This window comes from Salmo salar, chromosome ssa19 (assembly GCF_905237065.1).
Source record: "Salmo salar chromosome ssa19, Ssal_v3.1, whole genome shotgun sequence".
In the NCBI taxonomy this organism is placed as follows: domain Eukaryota; kingdom Metazoa; phylum Chordata; class Actinopteri; order Salmoniformes; family Salmonidae; genus Salmo; species Salmo salar.
In genome coordinates, this window is record NC_059460.1 from 45,214,290 (window position 1) to 45,227,008 (window position 12,719).

At 45.0% G+C, this 12,719-nt stretch overlaps 1 protein-coding gene across 1 annotated transcript in view; it reads right to left on the bottom strand.

Annotated features, from left to right (window-relative positions):
• Positions 1-12,719, bottom strand: part of LOC106578905 (voltage-dependent T-type calcium channel subunit alpha-1G) — a 252,055-nt gene that overhangs the window by 178,421 nt on the left and 60,915 nt on the right. The window lies entirely within an intron of this gene.

Consider the following 12,719-nt stretch of genomic DNA (forward strand, 5'->3'; position numbering starts at 1 on the left):
AGGACCAGTATTCTACAGGGAGGTATTCTACAGGGAGGACCAGTATTCTACAGGGAGGTATTCTACAGGGAGGACCAGTATTCTACAGGGAGGTATTCTACAGGGAGGACCAGTATTCTACAGGGAGGTATTCTACAGGGAGGACCAGTATTCTACAGGGAGGTATTTTACAGGGAGGACCAGTATTCTACAGGGAGGTACTCTACAGGGAGGACCAGTATTCTACAGGGAGGTATTCTACAGGGAGGACCAGTATTCTACAGGGAGGTATTCTACAGGGAGGACCAGTATTCTACAGGGAGGTATTCTACAGGGAGGACCAGTATTCTACAGGGAGGTACTCTACAGGGAGGACCAGTATTCTACAGGGAGGTATTCTACAGGGAGGAATTCTACAGGAGCTATTCTACAGGAACATTATTCTACAGGAAGGTATTCTACAGGGAGGAAAGAAATGCAGACTCACACTGTAGATGACATGGAAAAGGAAAGCAACATACAAAGGCCCAAAACCTATTTTTAGATCAGCACGTCTCTGGTTTTCAGGGAAATTGTACATTGACATCAACAATGCATGACTAGGTGAAGTTAAGATTTGACCCAAAGTCAGAAATCTTTATGAAAATAACACTATAGGGCAGAATATGTCAACACAAAATCTTCTAGAGAGCATACGTAAGGGTAAATGCCAGAATAAAGGAAACACTTGAGTAAATGAAGGATACAACGTATATTGAAAGCAGGTGCTTCCACATAGGTGTTTATTTAGCAAATAACATCCCATCACGCATAAAAATGCCCAGTTGCCCATTATTTTGGCTACCACGGCTAAAAGAAAAGATATCAGTGACTTTGAAAGAAGGGTCTCAAATAAGCATATGGGGGTTTAAAGTGTGTGTGCATGCATGTGTGTGTGTGTGTGTCACCCAATAGAACACTTTTGGGAAATTCTGGAGCGGAGCCTGAGAGTGCTTTCCACCACCATCAACAAAACACCAAATGGACTTTCTTGTGGAAGAATGTTGTCACATCCCTCCAATAGTGTCACGATTGTCGTATGAAGGAGCGGACCAAAGCGCAGAGTGTGTATCATTCCACATCTTTATTTAACTATGCAAGACATACAATAAACTAATAAACAAAAACAAACCGTGATGAAGAGGTGCAACATACACTAACTCAAAATAATCTCCCACAAAATATGATCCCCAATTAGAGACAACGATAACCAGCTGCCTCTAATTGGGAATCATACAAAAACCCCAACACAGGAAAAAAAAACTAGAACCAACATAGAAATAAATATACTAGACAAAACCCCCTGTCACGCCCTGACCTACTCTACCATAGAAAATAAAAGCTTTCTATGGTCAGGACGTGACAGTACCCCCCCCCCCAAAGGTGCGGACTCCGAACGCAAAACCTGAAACAAAAAAAAGGGGAGGGTTAGGGAGGGTGTCTAGTGTCGGTGGCGGCTCTGGTGCAGGACGAAGAACCCTCTCCTCCTGTGGATCCGCCAGCATAGGATGCGGCTCTTGTGCAGGGCGAAGAACCTTCTCATCCCGCGGATCCTCTTGCATTGGAGGCGGTTCTGGTGCGGGACGACGAACCCTCTCATCCTGCGAATCCGCCATCGTCGCTGGAGGTTCCGGACCGCCGACCGTCTCAGGAGGCGCCGGGCTGTAGGCCGTCGCCGGAAGCTCCGGACTGGGAACTGTCACCGGAAGCTCCAGACTGGGAACTGTCGCCGGAAGCTCCGGACTGGGAACTGTCGCCGGAAGCTCCGGACTGGGAACTGTCGCCGGAAGCTCCGGACTGGGAATGCGCACTGGAGGCCTGGTGCGTGGGGCTGGCACAGTTGGCGCCAGACTGGTAACACAAACCTCAGGGCGAGTGCGGAGAGCAGGAACAGGACACACCGGACTAGGCAGGCGCACTGGAGGCCTGATGTCTGTTATATCTGGAGCATTTCTCCTGTCTTATCCGGTGTCCTGTGTGAATTTAACCTGTTAGGGCTAGGGGGCAGCATTGACACGGCTGGATAAAAAACATACCCGATTTAATCTGGTTACCACTCCTACTCAGTAACTAGAATATGCATATACTTATTACATATGGATAGAAAACACCCTAAATTTTCTAAAACTGTTTGAATGGTGTCTGTGAGTATAACAGAACTCAAATGGCAGGTCAAAACCTGAGAGATTCCTTTACAGGAAGTGGCCTGTCTGACCATTTCTGGAACTTCTTTGCCATCTCTATCATTTACTAAGGATCTCTGCTCTAACGTGACACTTCCCACGTCGTCCATAGGCTCTCATAGCCCGGGAAAAAGAGAATGTCGTCATTCCAGCCCCAGGCTGAAACACATTATCGCCTTTCTCAAGTGGCCCATCAAGAGACACTAGCTTATGCGCGTGACCCCGACCGCCCCGCCTTTGGGATTTTTTCCTCTGTTTGCCGAAAAGGAGATTCCCTGTCGGAATTTTACCGCTTTTCTACGAGAAAAATGACGTAAAAATTGATTTTAAACAGCGGTTGACATGCTTCGACGCACGGCAATTGAATACTTTGAATTTTATTGTCAGGAATTGCGCCAAGCGCGCGACACTTCTTTACTATTTCGGATAGTGTCTGGAACGCACGAACAAAACGCCGCTATTCGGATATAACGATGGATTATTTTGGACCAAACCAACATTTGTTATTGAAGTAGACGTCCTGGGTGTGCATTCTGACGAAGACAACAAAAGGTAATGACATTTTTATAATAGTAAATATGATTATGGTGAGTGCTAAACTTGCCGGGTGTCTAAATAGCGAGCCCGTGATGCCTGGGCTATATACTTAGAATATTGCAAAATGTGCTTTCACCAAAAAGCTATTTTAAAATCGGACATATCGAGTGCATAGAGGAGGTCTGTATCTATAATTCTTAAAATAATTGTTATGCTTTTTGTGAACGTTTATCGTGAGTAATTTAGTAAAATGTTAGCGAATTCCCCGTAAGTTTGCGGGGGTATGCTAGTTCTGAACGTCACATGCTAATGTAAAAAGCTGGTTTTTGATATAAATATGAACTTGATTGAACAAAACATGCATGTATTGTATAACATAATGTCCTAGGGTTGTCATCTGATGAAGATCATCAAAGGTGAGTGCTGCATTTAGCTGTCTTCTGGGTTTTGGTGACATTATATGCTGGCTTGAAAAATGGGTGTCTGATTATTTCTGGCTTGGTACTCTGCTGACATAATCTAATGTTTTGCTTTCGTTGTAAAGCCTTTTTGAAATCGGACAGTGTGGTTAGATTAACGAGAGTCTTATCTTTAAATGGCTGTAAAATAGTCATATGTTTGAGAAATTGAAGTAATAGGATTTTGAAGATTTTGAAAATCGCGCCACAGGCTGGCAGTGGATGTTACGTAGGTGGGACGAATTCGTCCCGCCGGTCCCATAGAGGTTAAGTATGCTCCCTCTAATTCTCTTTTTCTCCCTTTCTCTTATCTCGGAGGACCTGAGCCCTAGGACCAAGCATCATTACTACCTGGCTTGATGACTCCTTGCTGTCCCAGTCCACCTGGTTGTGCTGCTGCTCCAGTTTCAACTGTTCTGCCTGCGGCTATGGAACCCTGACCTGTTCACCGTACATGCTACCTTGTCCTGGACCTGCTGTTTTTGACTCTCTCTCTACCGCACCTGCTATCTCTAACTAACTGAATGATCGGCTACGAAAAGCCAACTAACATTTACTCCTGAGGTGCTGACCTGTTGCACCCTCTACAACCACTGTGATTATTATTATTTGACCCTGCTGGTCATCTATGAACGTTTGACCGTGTACTGTTATAATCTCCACCCGGGACAGCCAGAAGAGGACTGGCCACCCCTCAGAGCCTGCTTCCTCTCTAGGTTTCTTCCTAGGTTCCTGCCTTTCTAGGGAGTTTTTCCTTGCCACTGTGCTTCTACATCTGCATTGCTTGCTGTTTGGGGTTTTAGGCTGGGTTTCTGTATAGCACTATGCGACATCGGCTGATGTAAAAAGGGCTTTATAAATAAATGTGATTGTTTGATTGAGAGTCCAGATACATTTTTTTCTCCCAAATGTTGATCTTGTCTCATCGCTGCAACTCCCCAACGGGCTCGGAAGGCGAAGGTCGAGTCATGCTTCCTCCGAAGCATGACTCGCCAAAATGCGCTTCTAAACAACCACCCACTTAACACGGAAGCCAGCCGCACCAATTTGTCGGAGGAAACACCATTCAACTGAGGACCGAGGTCAGCCTGCAGGTGCAAGGCCCGCCACAAGGAGTCGCTAGAGGGCGATGAGCCAAGTAAAGCCCCACCAGCCAAACCCTTCCCTTTATCTTCTTCAGATCATTACCATTAACTCTAGGAAACAGCATTCAGCAGGATTCAGCTTGTTGGTGGAGTAGTGTTGAATGTAACACTCCCTTTATGATGACCACTTTCTGCACACAACAGCACTCTCTCTCTCTTTCTCTGTGGTCAGAAACGAATAAAACAGCAATTCCATGCAATGCAACACACACATATTAACACAAAAACACGCACACAAAAATTAACGAGTCAACTACATGATTACAATGTTTTTTAATTGAACCTTTATTTAACTAGGCAAGTCAGTTAAGAGCAAATTCTTATTTACAATGACGGCCTACCTCGGCCAAACCCGGACGATGCTGGGCCAATTGTGTGCCACCCTATGGGACTCCCAATCATAGCCGGATGTGATACAGCCTGGATTTGAACCAGGGGCTGTAATAACACCTCTTGCACTGAGATGCAGTGCCTTAGATCACTGTGCCACTTATAACCGGCCACTAAAACCAAAACTTTAACACAAAAAGAGCAATGCCTGCCAACCTCATATTCATCATCTCCAGCACCATACCAGTGTCTACATTATGTGAAAACAACACGTTTCTATGATCTGGCGTAAAAAGACAAGATGAAAGGTCTTTTAAAAAATGCTTCTCTGTGACATCACAGGGTAGGATTAAAAGCAATAAGCATTGCAACAAGTTTTTAGCCCAATAGAGGGTATCTTCTCGCTCCCCACGTCACCCAAATCTCATAGTGTTGATGTCATCAGGTAAAACATTTTTGAAATTACCAGTTGTCACATTTTTTTTATAGCTTGTTCTCCATCTCCTTTTTAAATAGGGAGCCACATTTTTTTCAGCACTCTCTTCAGCTCTCTCTTGTCCCTATGCAGCAGACATATGTTGAGAAATATAAATATAAAATCACAGTATCGAATCGCAATACATTCAGAATCGTGAGAATCGCAATACATTGAGTATCGTGATAATAATTTATTGTGAGGTCCCTACGAAGCATAGAGGCTCACTCCAATACATTATACAAGACATGGGCTTAGTCCCAACACTGTCAACTCGCTCCCTTTTCATTAAAAGTGAATGGCCTTATAGGAAACTGTGCCCTAGCTTCCGGCATTCTGCATTCTTGCATTCTGCAAAAAAATGGCTGCTAAATTAGTTTTTCTGCTGTGTTGTTATGCTAGTGCAATAGCTTGTTGATGAGCCAACATGGGTCATAGGGGATACACAAGTTGTTAAATCGATGCATGAAACCAAATTGTAAAAAAGCTGGAAAAGCTGGAAATTGTGTAATGACAAATTGAACAAGATGTCATTTATCTTGCAAAAAAATATTCATTCCTTTGAGGCATGGCTCTCTTGCTTTCTCTTCCCTTTCTCGCACACACACAAAAAAACACCCCAGACACACACTCTCACTCTCTCAACAACCTAAACATATCTGATTGACCATCTGATCTGATTGACATTTCATCTTGAATAATATCCGTCTCACTCCTCCTCTGTCTTTGTGTGTCCTCCAGTTCCAAGTTGAGAGGCCATACCATTTCAACATGGCTGCCAGGTCACTGACTGTGACGGGAGCCCATCTGCTTACAGGCACATCAAATCTGTGTCTCTCCTGTCAGCTCTGGCACTGGCAGCACTGTGTGTCTACTGAACTCCACAGTTTCAGAGGAGGGAGTTGAAACACATCTTTCTGTAGTTTAATCCGTAGGCAATGCTAACTACCCCTTGACAAAGGATCTAAGCCCAATTTACTGGCTTGTGTTGTTTTGATGAGGGAATAAATAAGGGGGCTACCATGGGTCTACAGCAGAACTAGCATTTACTAACATACATTAAAAACTTCTTAGGGCTAGGCCCCTTTTTTCTCCACTTCCTGTCTGAATGACGTGCCCAAAGTAAATTGCCTGTAGCTCAGGCCCTGAAGCCAGGATATGCATATAATTGGTACCATTGGAAAGGAAACACTTTCAAGTTTGTAGAAATGTTAACATAATGTAAGAGAATATAACACAATAGATATGGTAGGAGAAAATGCAAAGAAAAACCAACTGCAATTTTTGGGGGAGAGACGATCCTCTTAGAAATGCAAGAGTAAGGTCATTTTGAAAATCGTATTGAAAAAGCTCACTGGATGCAATTCCTATGGCTTCCAGAGGGTGTCAGTCTATGTACAAGGTTTCAGGCTTGTAACTTCAAAAACGAATAAGAAATATCAGTTTAAGCTTCCAGCCAATATAAGACACTTATATGTACCTAAATGTTTAAAATCCATAATATTTGCGCACCCTCCAGTTTCACCGGAAGTTGTCCCGCTAGCGGGACCCCTATTCCTAAGTTTTAACTGAATCTCTTTAAGGAAAAATAGTCTATTGCTTTATAGAGTCTAAATATCGTGAGATGGTTACAGTAGAGGGCCTACTGTAATTGAGAGAATGATTTGACCAAAGGGAGATCACTGGCAAGCTGATGCCCTCATTCACCCCACTCACCAATGTCACCTCCCCATTCCATGTCCTCCCTTGGGTGGCTGTAGTACAGTATTCCGCCTGACACCAGATGTAATCCCAGCTAACCAAGAACATCCCCAACACGTTATTACACAACGTCTACTCTGAAGGTTCTAATTATATTATGACTCAACATCACCATCATAACATTCCGTAAACATACAAAATAAGCATCCTACTTCATAATGTGATACTTGTCCAGCTAAATTCAAGGTCAAAAGATGACTTGTTCATTCTGTATTGTATTCCAGAGATGCAAAAGCCCCTGGGATAGCTTGTGTCCTCTGGGTCCTCTGAGCTGTCTTCAGACTCCATCACACAATAGAAGCAACCGGAAGCCAAGAGGTGACTATGCCCTTTCTAAAGCTCCTACGAGCTACACTGTCTCCACTACCTCCTTATATGGGCCTACACATGAAGTACCCACTCTAAAACCCCACTGACCTCCAATCTCCTCAATACGACTTATATGGGCACAGGAAATATTAGCAGCTAGGACATCCTCAGAACGGTTTTACTGTAATTATGTTTATCTAAGGCTGAGTAAACAACAGACAGGAAGGAAACCACAAGGAGAGGAGTGATGTACAGCTTGTTCTGCATAAGAGCGTCTGCTAAATGACTCAAATGTAGACGTAAATGACTCTTTTGACTCGAGAATCACGATTCTCATTTTTCTGAGCAACTTGGTAATTTTAGCTGTTCGTTTGACCTGCTAGTGCTGGCCGCAATGAGTCCTAGGACTACTACACGTTCTCCCGACTCAGCGGCTCCAGAGACGTGCTCCGACCACCAACTGTCTGTCATATAGATCATGAGCATAGAGAAGAAAAATACATTGTTTACAAATGACAATTCCTCGAATGACTCCACTTAATTGACTGTTGAATGTTAGGATGGACATAGCCACTGCTCAACAACTGGAGAACAGATGGTTTGGGGTGCAGCCTGGGTGCTGTATTCGGTGAACGATATGGTGCTTATCTTCCTCACGGCAGTCCGCCAAGATTCATTCACAATCTAGTCCGGCTGCGGCCACAACTAGATCTCATTTCAAATGTATCAAGATATCAATATTGATTCTATGACTAGCAATCAACACATGTACATAGTTTAAAACATATGTTGACAAGTCTAAGTCATAAATTACAGCTCTAATAAGCACCCGTAGGGGTGAACGAGAGTTTTCAGTTGATCGTTTTCCGTTAGCAGGTCCTGCATGCTGAGGGCATCACTGTCTGAAGTGAACAAAATTAGTTCAAAGATTCGTTGAAAATATCAGCGTCCAGTAAAAAGAGCCAAACTTCCCCATCACGAGAGGAGAGGAGATGAGAGGTAGGTCAATACTCTGGTGGAGTACTAGACAGTGTGAACCCCAACTCAGTTCAAACATGAGGCCTAATGAGGCATGAAGAACACGATGAAATGCTCCATCTTGCTAATGCCAAGTCGATAACAATGTGAGAGTATGGGGGTTAGGTGTGTGTGTGTGTGTGCTGTGTAAGTGTGCACATGCCTTGCGTGCATGTGTGTTTACATGTGCAATTGTGCGTCCATACATCCATGTGCGCTAGTGTGTGTGTGCACGTCTGTGTGCGTGTGTTTGAGCAAGCACGTTGTTAACACCAATTCGATAACAATGTGGGGAAAGGGCTTAACAATGAGAGTGATGTCTCTGATAGGCCTATTTCAGAGCAGAGCTGATTACAAAGACTAGGATGGGAGCCCTGGAGCAGTGGAGCCCTGGAGCCCTGAAGAAGTGGAGCCCTGGAGTCCTGGAGCCCTGGAGCCCTGGAGTCCTGGAGCCCTGGAGCACTGGAGCCCTAGAACCCTGGAGCAGTGGAGCCCTGGAGCCCTGGAGCAGTGGAGCCCTGGAGCAGTGGAGCCCTAGAACCCTGGAGCCCTGGAGCAGTGGAGCCCTGGAGTCTTGGAGCAGTGGAGCCCTGGAGCACTGGAGCAGTGGAGCCCTAGAACCCTGGAGTCCTGGAGCAGTGGAGCCCTAGAGCCCTGAAGTAGTGGAGCCCTGGAGTCCTGGAGCAGTGGCCTGTATGTCTGTGATAATCACATTCTTATGTTGTAGCATGCCTATCAGTCATGATACTCTCGGTTGGATGGTGCTTGGTTATGGACATGACATTTCTAGAGGGAGTGGCTTGTCGATGGTCATGTTCCTCCCTCACTCCCCTTTCGATCACTCCCTCCCTTTCATTCTCACTCTCTTTATTTTGACATTCACTCACAACAGTCCAATTACCACCAGCAAAAGTGACCTTCCACACACAAACACACACACACACACATCATCTGTTACTAGACAATAATGAACCTCTAGCCGACCTCAGCAGCTGCAGTAGTGAGAGAGAATGACAGTGACTCACTCAGGAATTAAACGTCACAGGTGACATTGCTAGGAATGTGTGTGTGGGTGTGTGGGTGCGTACCTGCATTCAAGTGTGTGAACATGTATGCATGTGACCGTACCGCAAATTGTGTGTGTGTGAACATGTATGCATACCTGCATTCAAGTGTTTGTGTGTGTGTGTGTGTACATGTGTTCTCAGGTACCACTGCAGCCAAAGACAGCCCTCTAACTACCCCCTGGTGTGAGTACAGGACATTAGCATAATAGCCAATCAGATGGCAGTGTGGGAGCCTTCATTGGTGTCAGTGATGGGCTCTTGTCTAAGGGGGAGGGAATGTATCTTTCATCTCTCTAACTGGCCTGCCGTGTCCCACCATCATTCCAACTACAGTAAGTAGACTAGTTTGGGAGAGAGTGTGGGTCTGGGGTGTGTGCGAGCGTGCGTGTGTCTGAGTGTCTGTCTGCGTGCCTGTCTGCGTGCCTGTCTGTGTGCCTGTCTGTGTGCCTGTATATCTGTCTGTGTGTGTCTGTGTGTCTGTCTGTCTGTGCAGTCCAGACCTGATACAACTGAGGTACTGTAATACACTCACGACTTCTAGTGAAAAGTTGGAGAAGCAGAGACAAACAATCAAGCTGTAATTGACAGAATAAACAATAACATGTGATGGAGCAACCATTATGGTGAGGAAGACTGACCCACAGTAGGCACAGAGACAGACTTCAGTGAAGGAAGAGTATTGTAGTAGAGAACTGTACAATCAGTTTAAAAAATATATATTGATATTACAATATCATTTCAGTTTTGAAAACAACTCAGCTTGTTAACCCTGTTGACATCATCTCACTGGTGGATGTATTTATTTTGAGCGTCTCAACCCTTCACCACCTAATTAGACTGCAGAGGGACTGCAGAGCGACTGGAGAGGGGCTGGAGAGGGACTGCAGGGGGCTGCAGGGGGACTGGAGAGGGACTGCAGAGGGACTGGAGAGGGACTGGAGAGGGACTGCAGAGGGACTGGAGAGGGACTGCAGGGGGGCTGCAGGGGGACTGGAGAGGGACTGCAGAGGGACTGGAGAGGGACTGGAGAGGGGCTGGAGAGGGGCTGCAGGGGGACAGGAGAGGGACTGCAGAGGGACTGGAGAGGGGGGTTTGTGAAGACATATAGCGCACCTCCAAATCAACGCTTCCCATCTGTCCTCACAGTGACATTTTCGCAGCAGGGACAGGGACTGCAGAGGGACTGGAGAGGGACAGGGAAATTTATCATCCTAATAATGACCATTAGGACTGTGATTTGAGGGATGGACTACCTAATGAGAGAGAGAGAGAGAAGAGAGGAGAGGAGAGAAACAGAGAGAGAAAGAGAGAAAGAGAGAGTGTGTGCATGTGTCACCAAAGATTTGATTGACATGAGTCCAAAATTGCAGAGGGCCCTTGACACACCACGGGGCATGAGAGTCATATGTACTGGACCACTCACCCACCTGGGCAGCATACAGTAGGTGGTGGTGGGTGTAATGGGTGGAGGCCTGGGGTTGAGTGAGAGGGATGAGGAGTACAGAGTACATGAGGAGGATGGGAATGGGCTGCATACATCAACACAGTAACAGTACTGAATGGGCTGCATACATCAACACAGTAATAGTAGTGAATGGGCTGCATACATCAACACAGTACTGAATGGGCTGCATACATCAACACAGAAGTGAATGGGCTGCATACATCAACACAGTTACATTACTGAATGGGCTGCATACATCAACACAGTAACAGTACTGAATGGGCTGCATACGTCAACACAGTTACAGTACTGAATGGGCTGCATACGTCAACACAGTTACAGTAATGAATGGGCTGCATACGTCACAGTTACAGTACTGAATGGGCTGCATACATCAACACAGTTACAGTACTGAATGGGCTGCATACGTCAACACAGTAACGAATGGGCTGCATACATCAACACAGTTACAGTACTGAATGGGCTGCATACATCAACACAGTAACAGTACTGAATGGGCTGCATACATCAACACAGTACTGAATGGGCTGCAAACGTCAACACAGTTACAGTACTAAATGGGCTGCATACATCAACACAGTTACAGTAATGAATGTGCTGCATACGTCAACACAGTTACAGTACTGAATGGGCTGCATACATCAACACAGTAACGCATGGGCTGCATACATCAACACAGTTACAGTACTGAATGGGCTGCATACATCAACACAGTTACAGTACTGAATGGGCTGCATACATCAACACAGTACTGAATGGGCTGCATACATCAACACAGTTACAGTACTGAATGGGCTGCATACATCAACACAGTTACAGGAGTGAATGGGCTGCATACATCAACACAGTTACAGTACTGAATGGGCTGCATACATCAACACAGTACTGAATGGGCTGCATACATCAACACAGTTACAGTACTGAATGGGCTGCATACATCAACACAGTTACAGTAATGAATGGGCTGCATACATCAACACAGTTACAGTAATGAATGGGCTGCATACATCAACACAGTTACAGTACTGAATGGGCTGCATACATCAACACAGTTACAGTACTGAATGGGCTGCATACATCAACACAGTACTGAATGGGCTGCATACATCAACACAGTTACAGTACTGAATGGGCTGCATACATCAACACAGTTACAGTAATGAATGGGCTGCATACATCAACACAGTACTGAATGGGCTGCATACATCATCACAGTTACAGTACTGAATGGACTGCATACATTAACACAGTTACAATAATATATTTATTACAGAATTCAATTCAATCTGGACTCATTAAAGACTAATGTGGAGCATGGTGGAGAAAGAAAAATGGAGGGAGAGTGAGAGAGGATCGAGAGAGAGAGAGACACAATGCATCACCAGGGGCACACTACCCTCCAGGACGCCTACAGCACCCGATGTCACAGGAAGGCCAAAAATATCATCAAGGACAACAACCATCTGAGCCACTGCCTGTTCACCCCGCTATCATCCAGAAGGCGAGGTCAGCACAGGTGCATCAAAGCTGGGACCTAGAGACTGAAAAACAGCTTCTATCTCAAGGCCATCATACTTACCGGCCTCCACCCAGTAACTTGCCCTGAACTTAGTCACTGGCTACATTAGCCGGTTACACATCCCTGCACCTTAGATGTTGCTGACCTATGTACTGTACATAGACATGGAACACTGGTTACTTTAATAATGTTTACATACTGTTTTACTAATTACTAATTTCATATATATATATATATTTCATATATATATATATGTATATATACACTGTATTCTAGTCAATGTCACTCTGACATTGCTCATCCTAATATGTGGCCCAATTCAGGAAACTAGGCATATGTCACGACTTCACATGAGAGCTGTTTGAACGTTAAAAACATGTTTTCATCAAAATGTGTTTTTGGGCAGAAATGCCTTGTTGAACATGTGAACTTTCA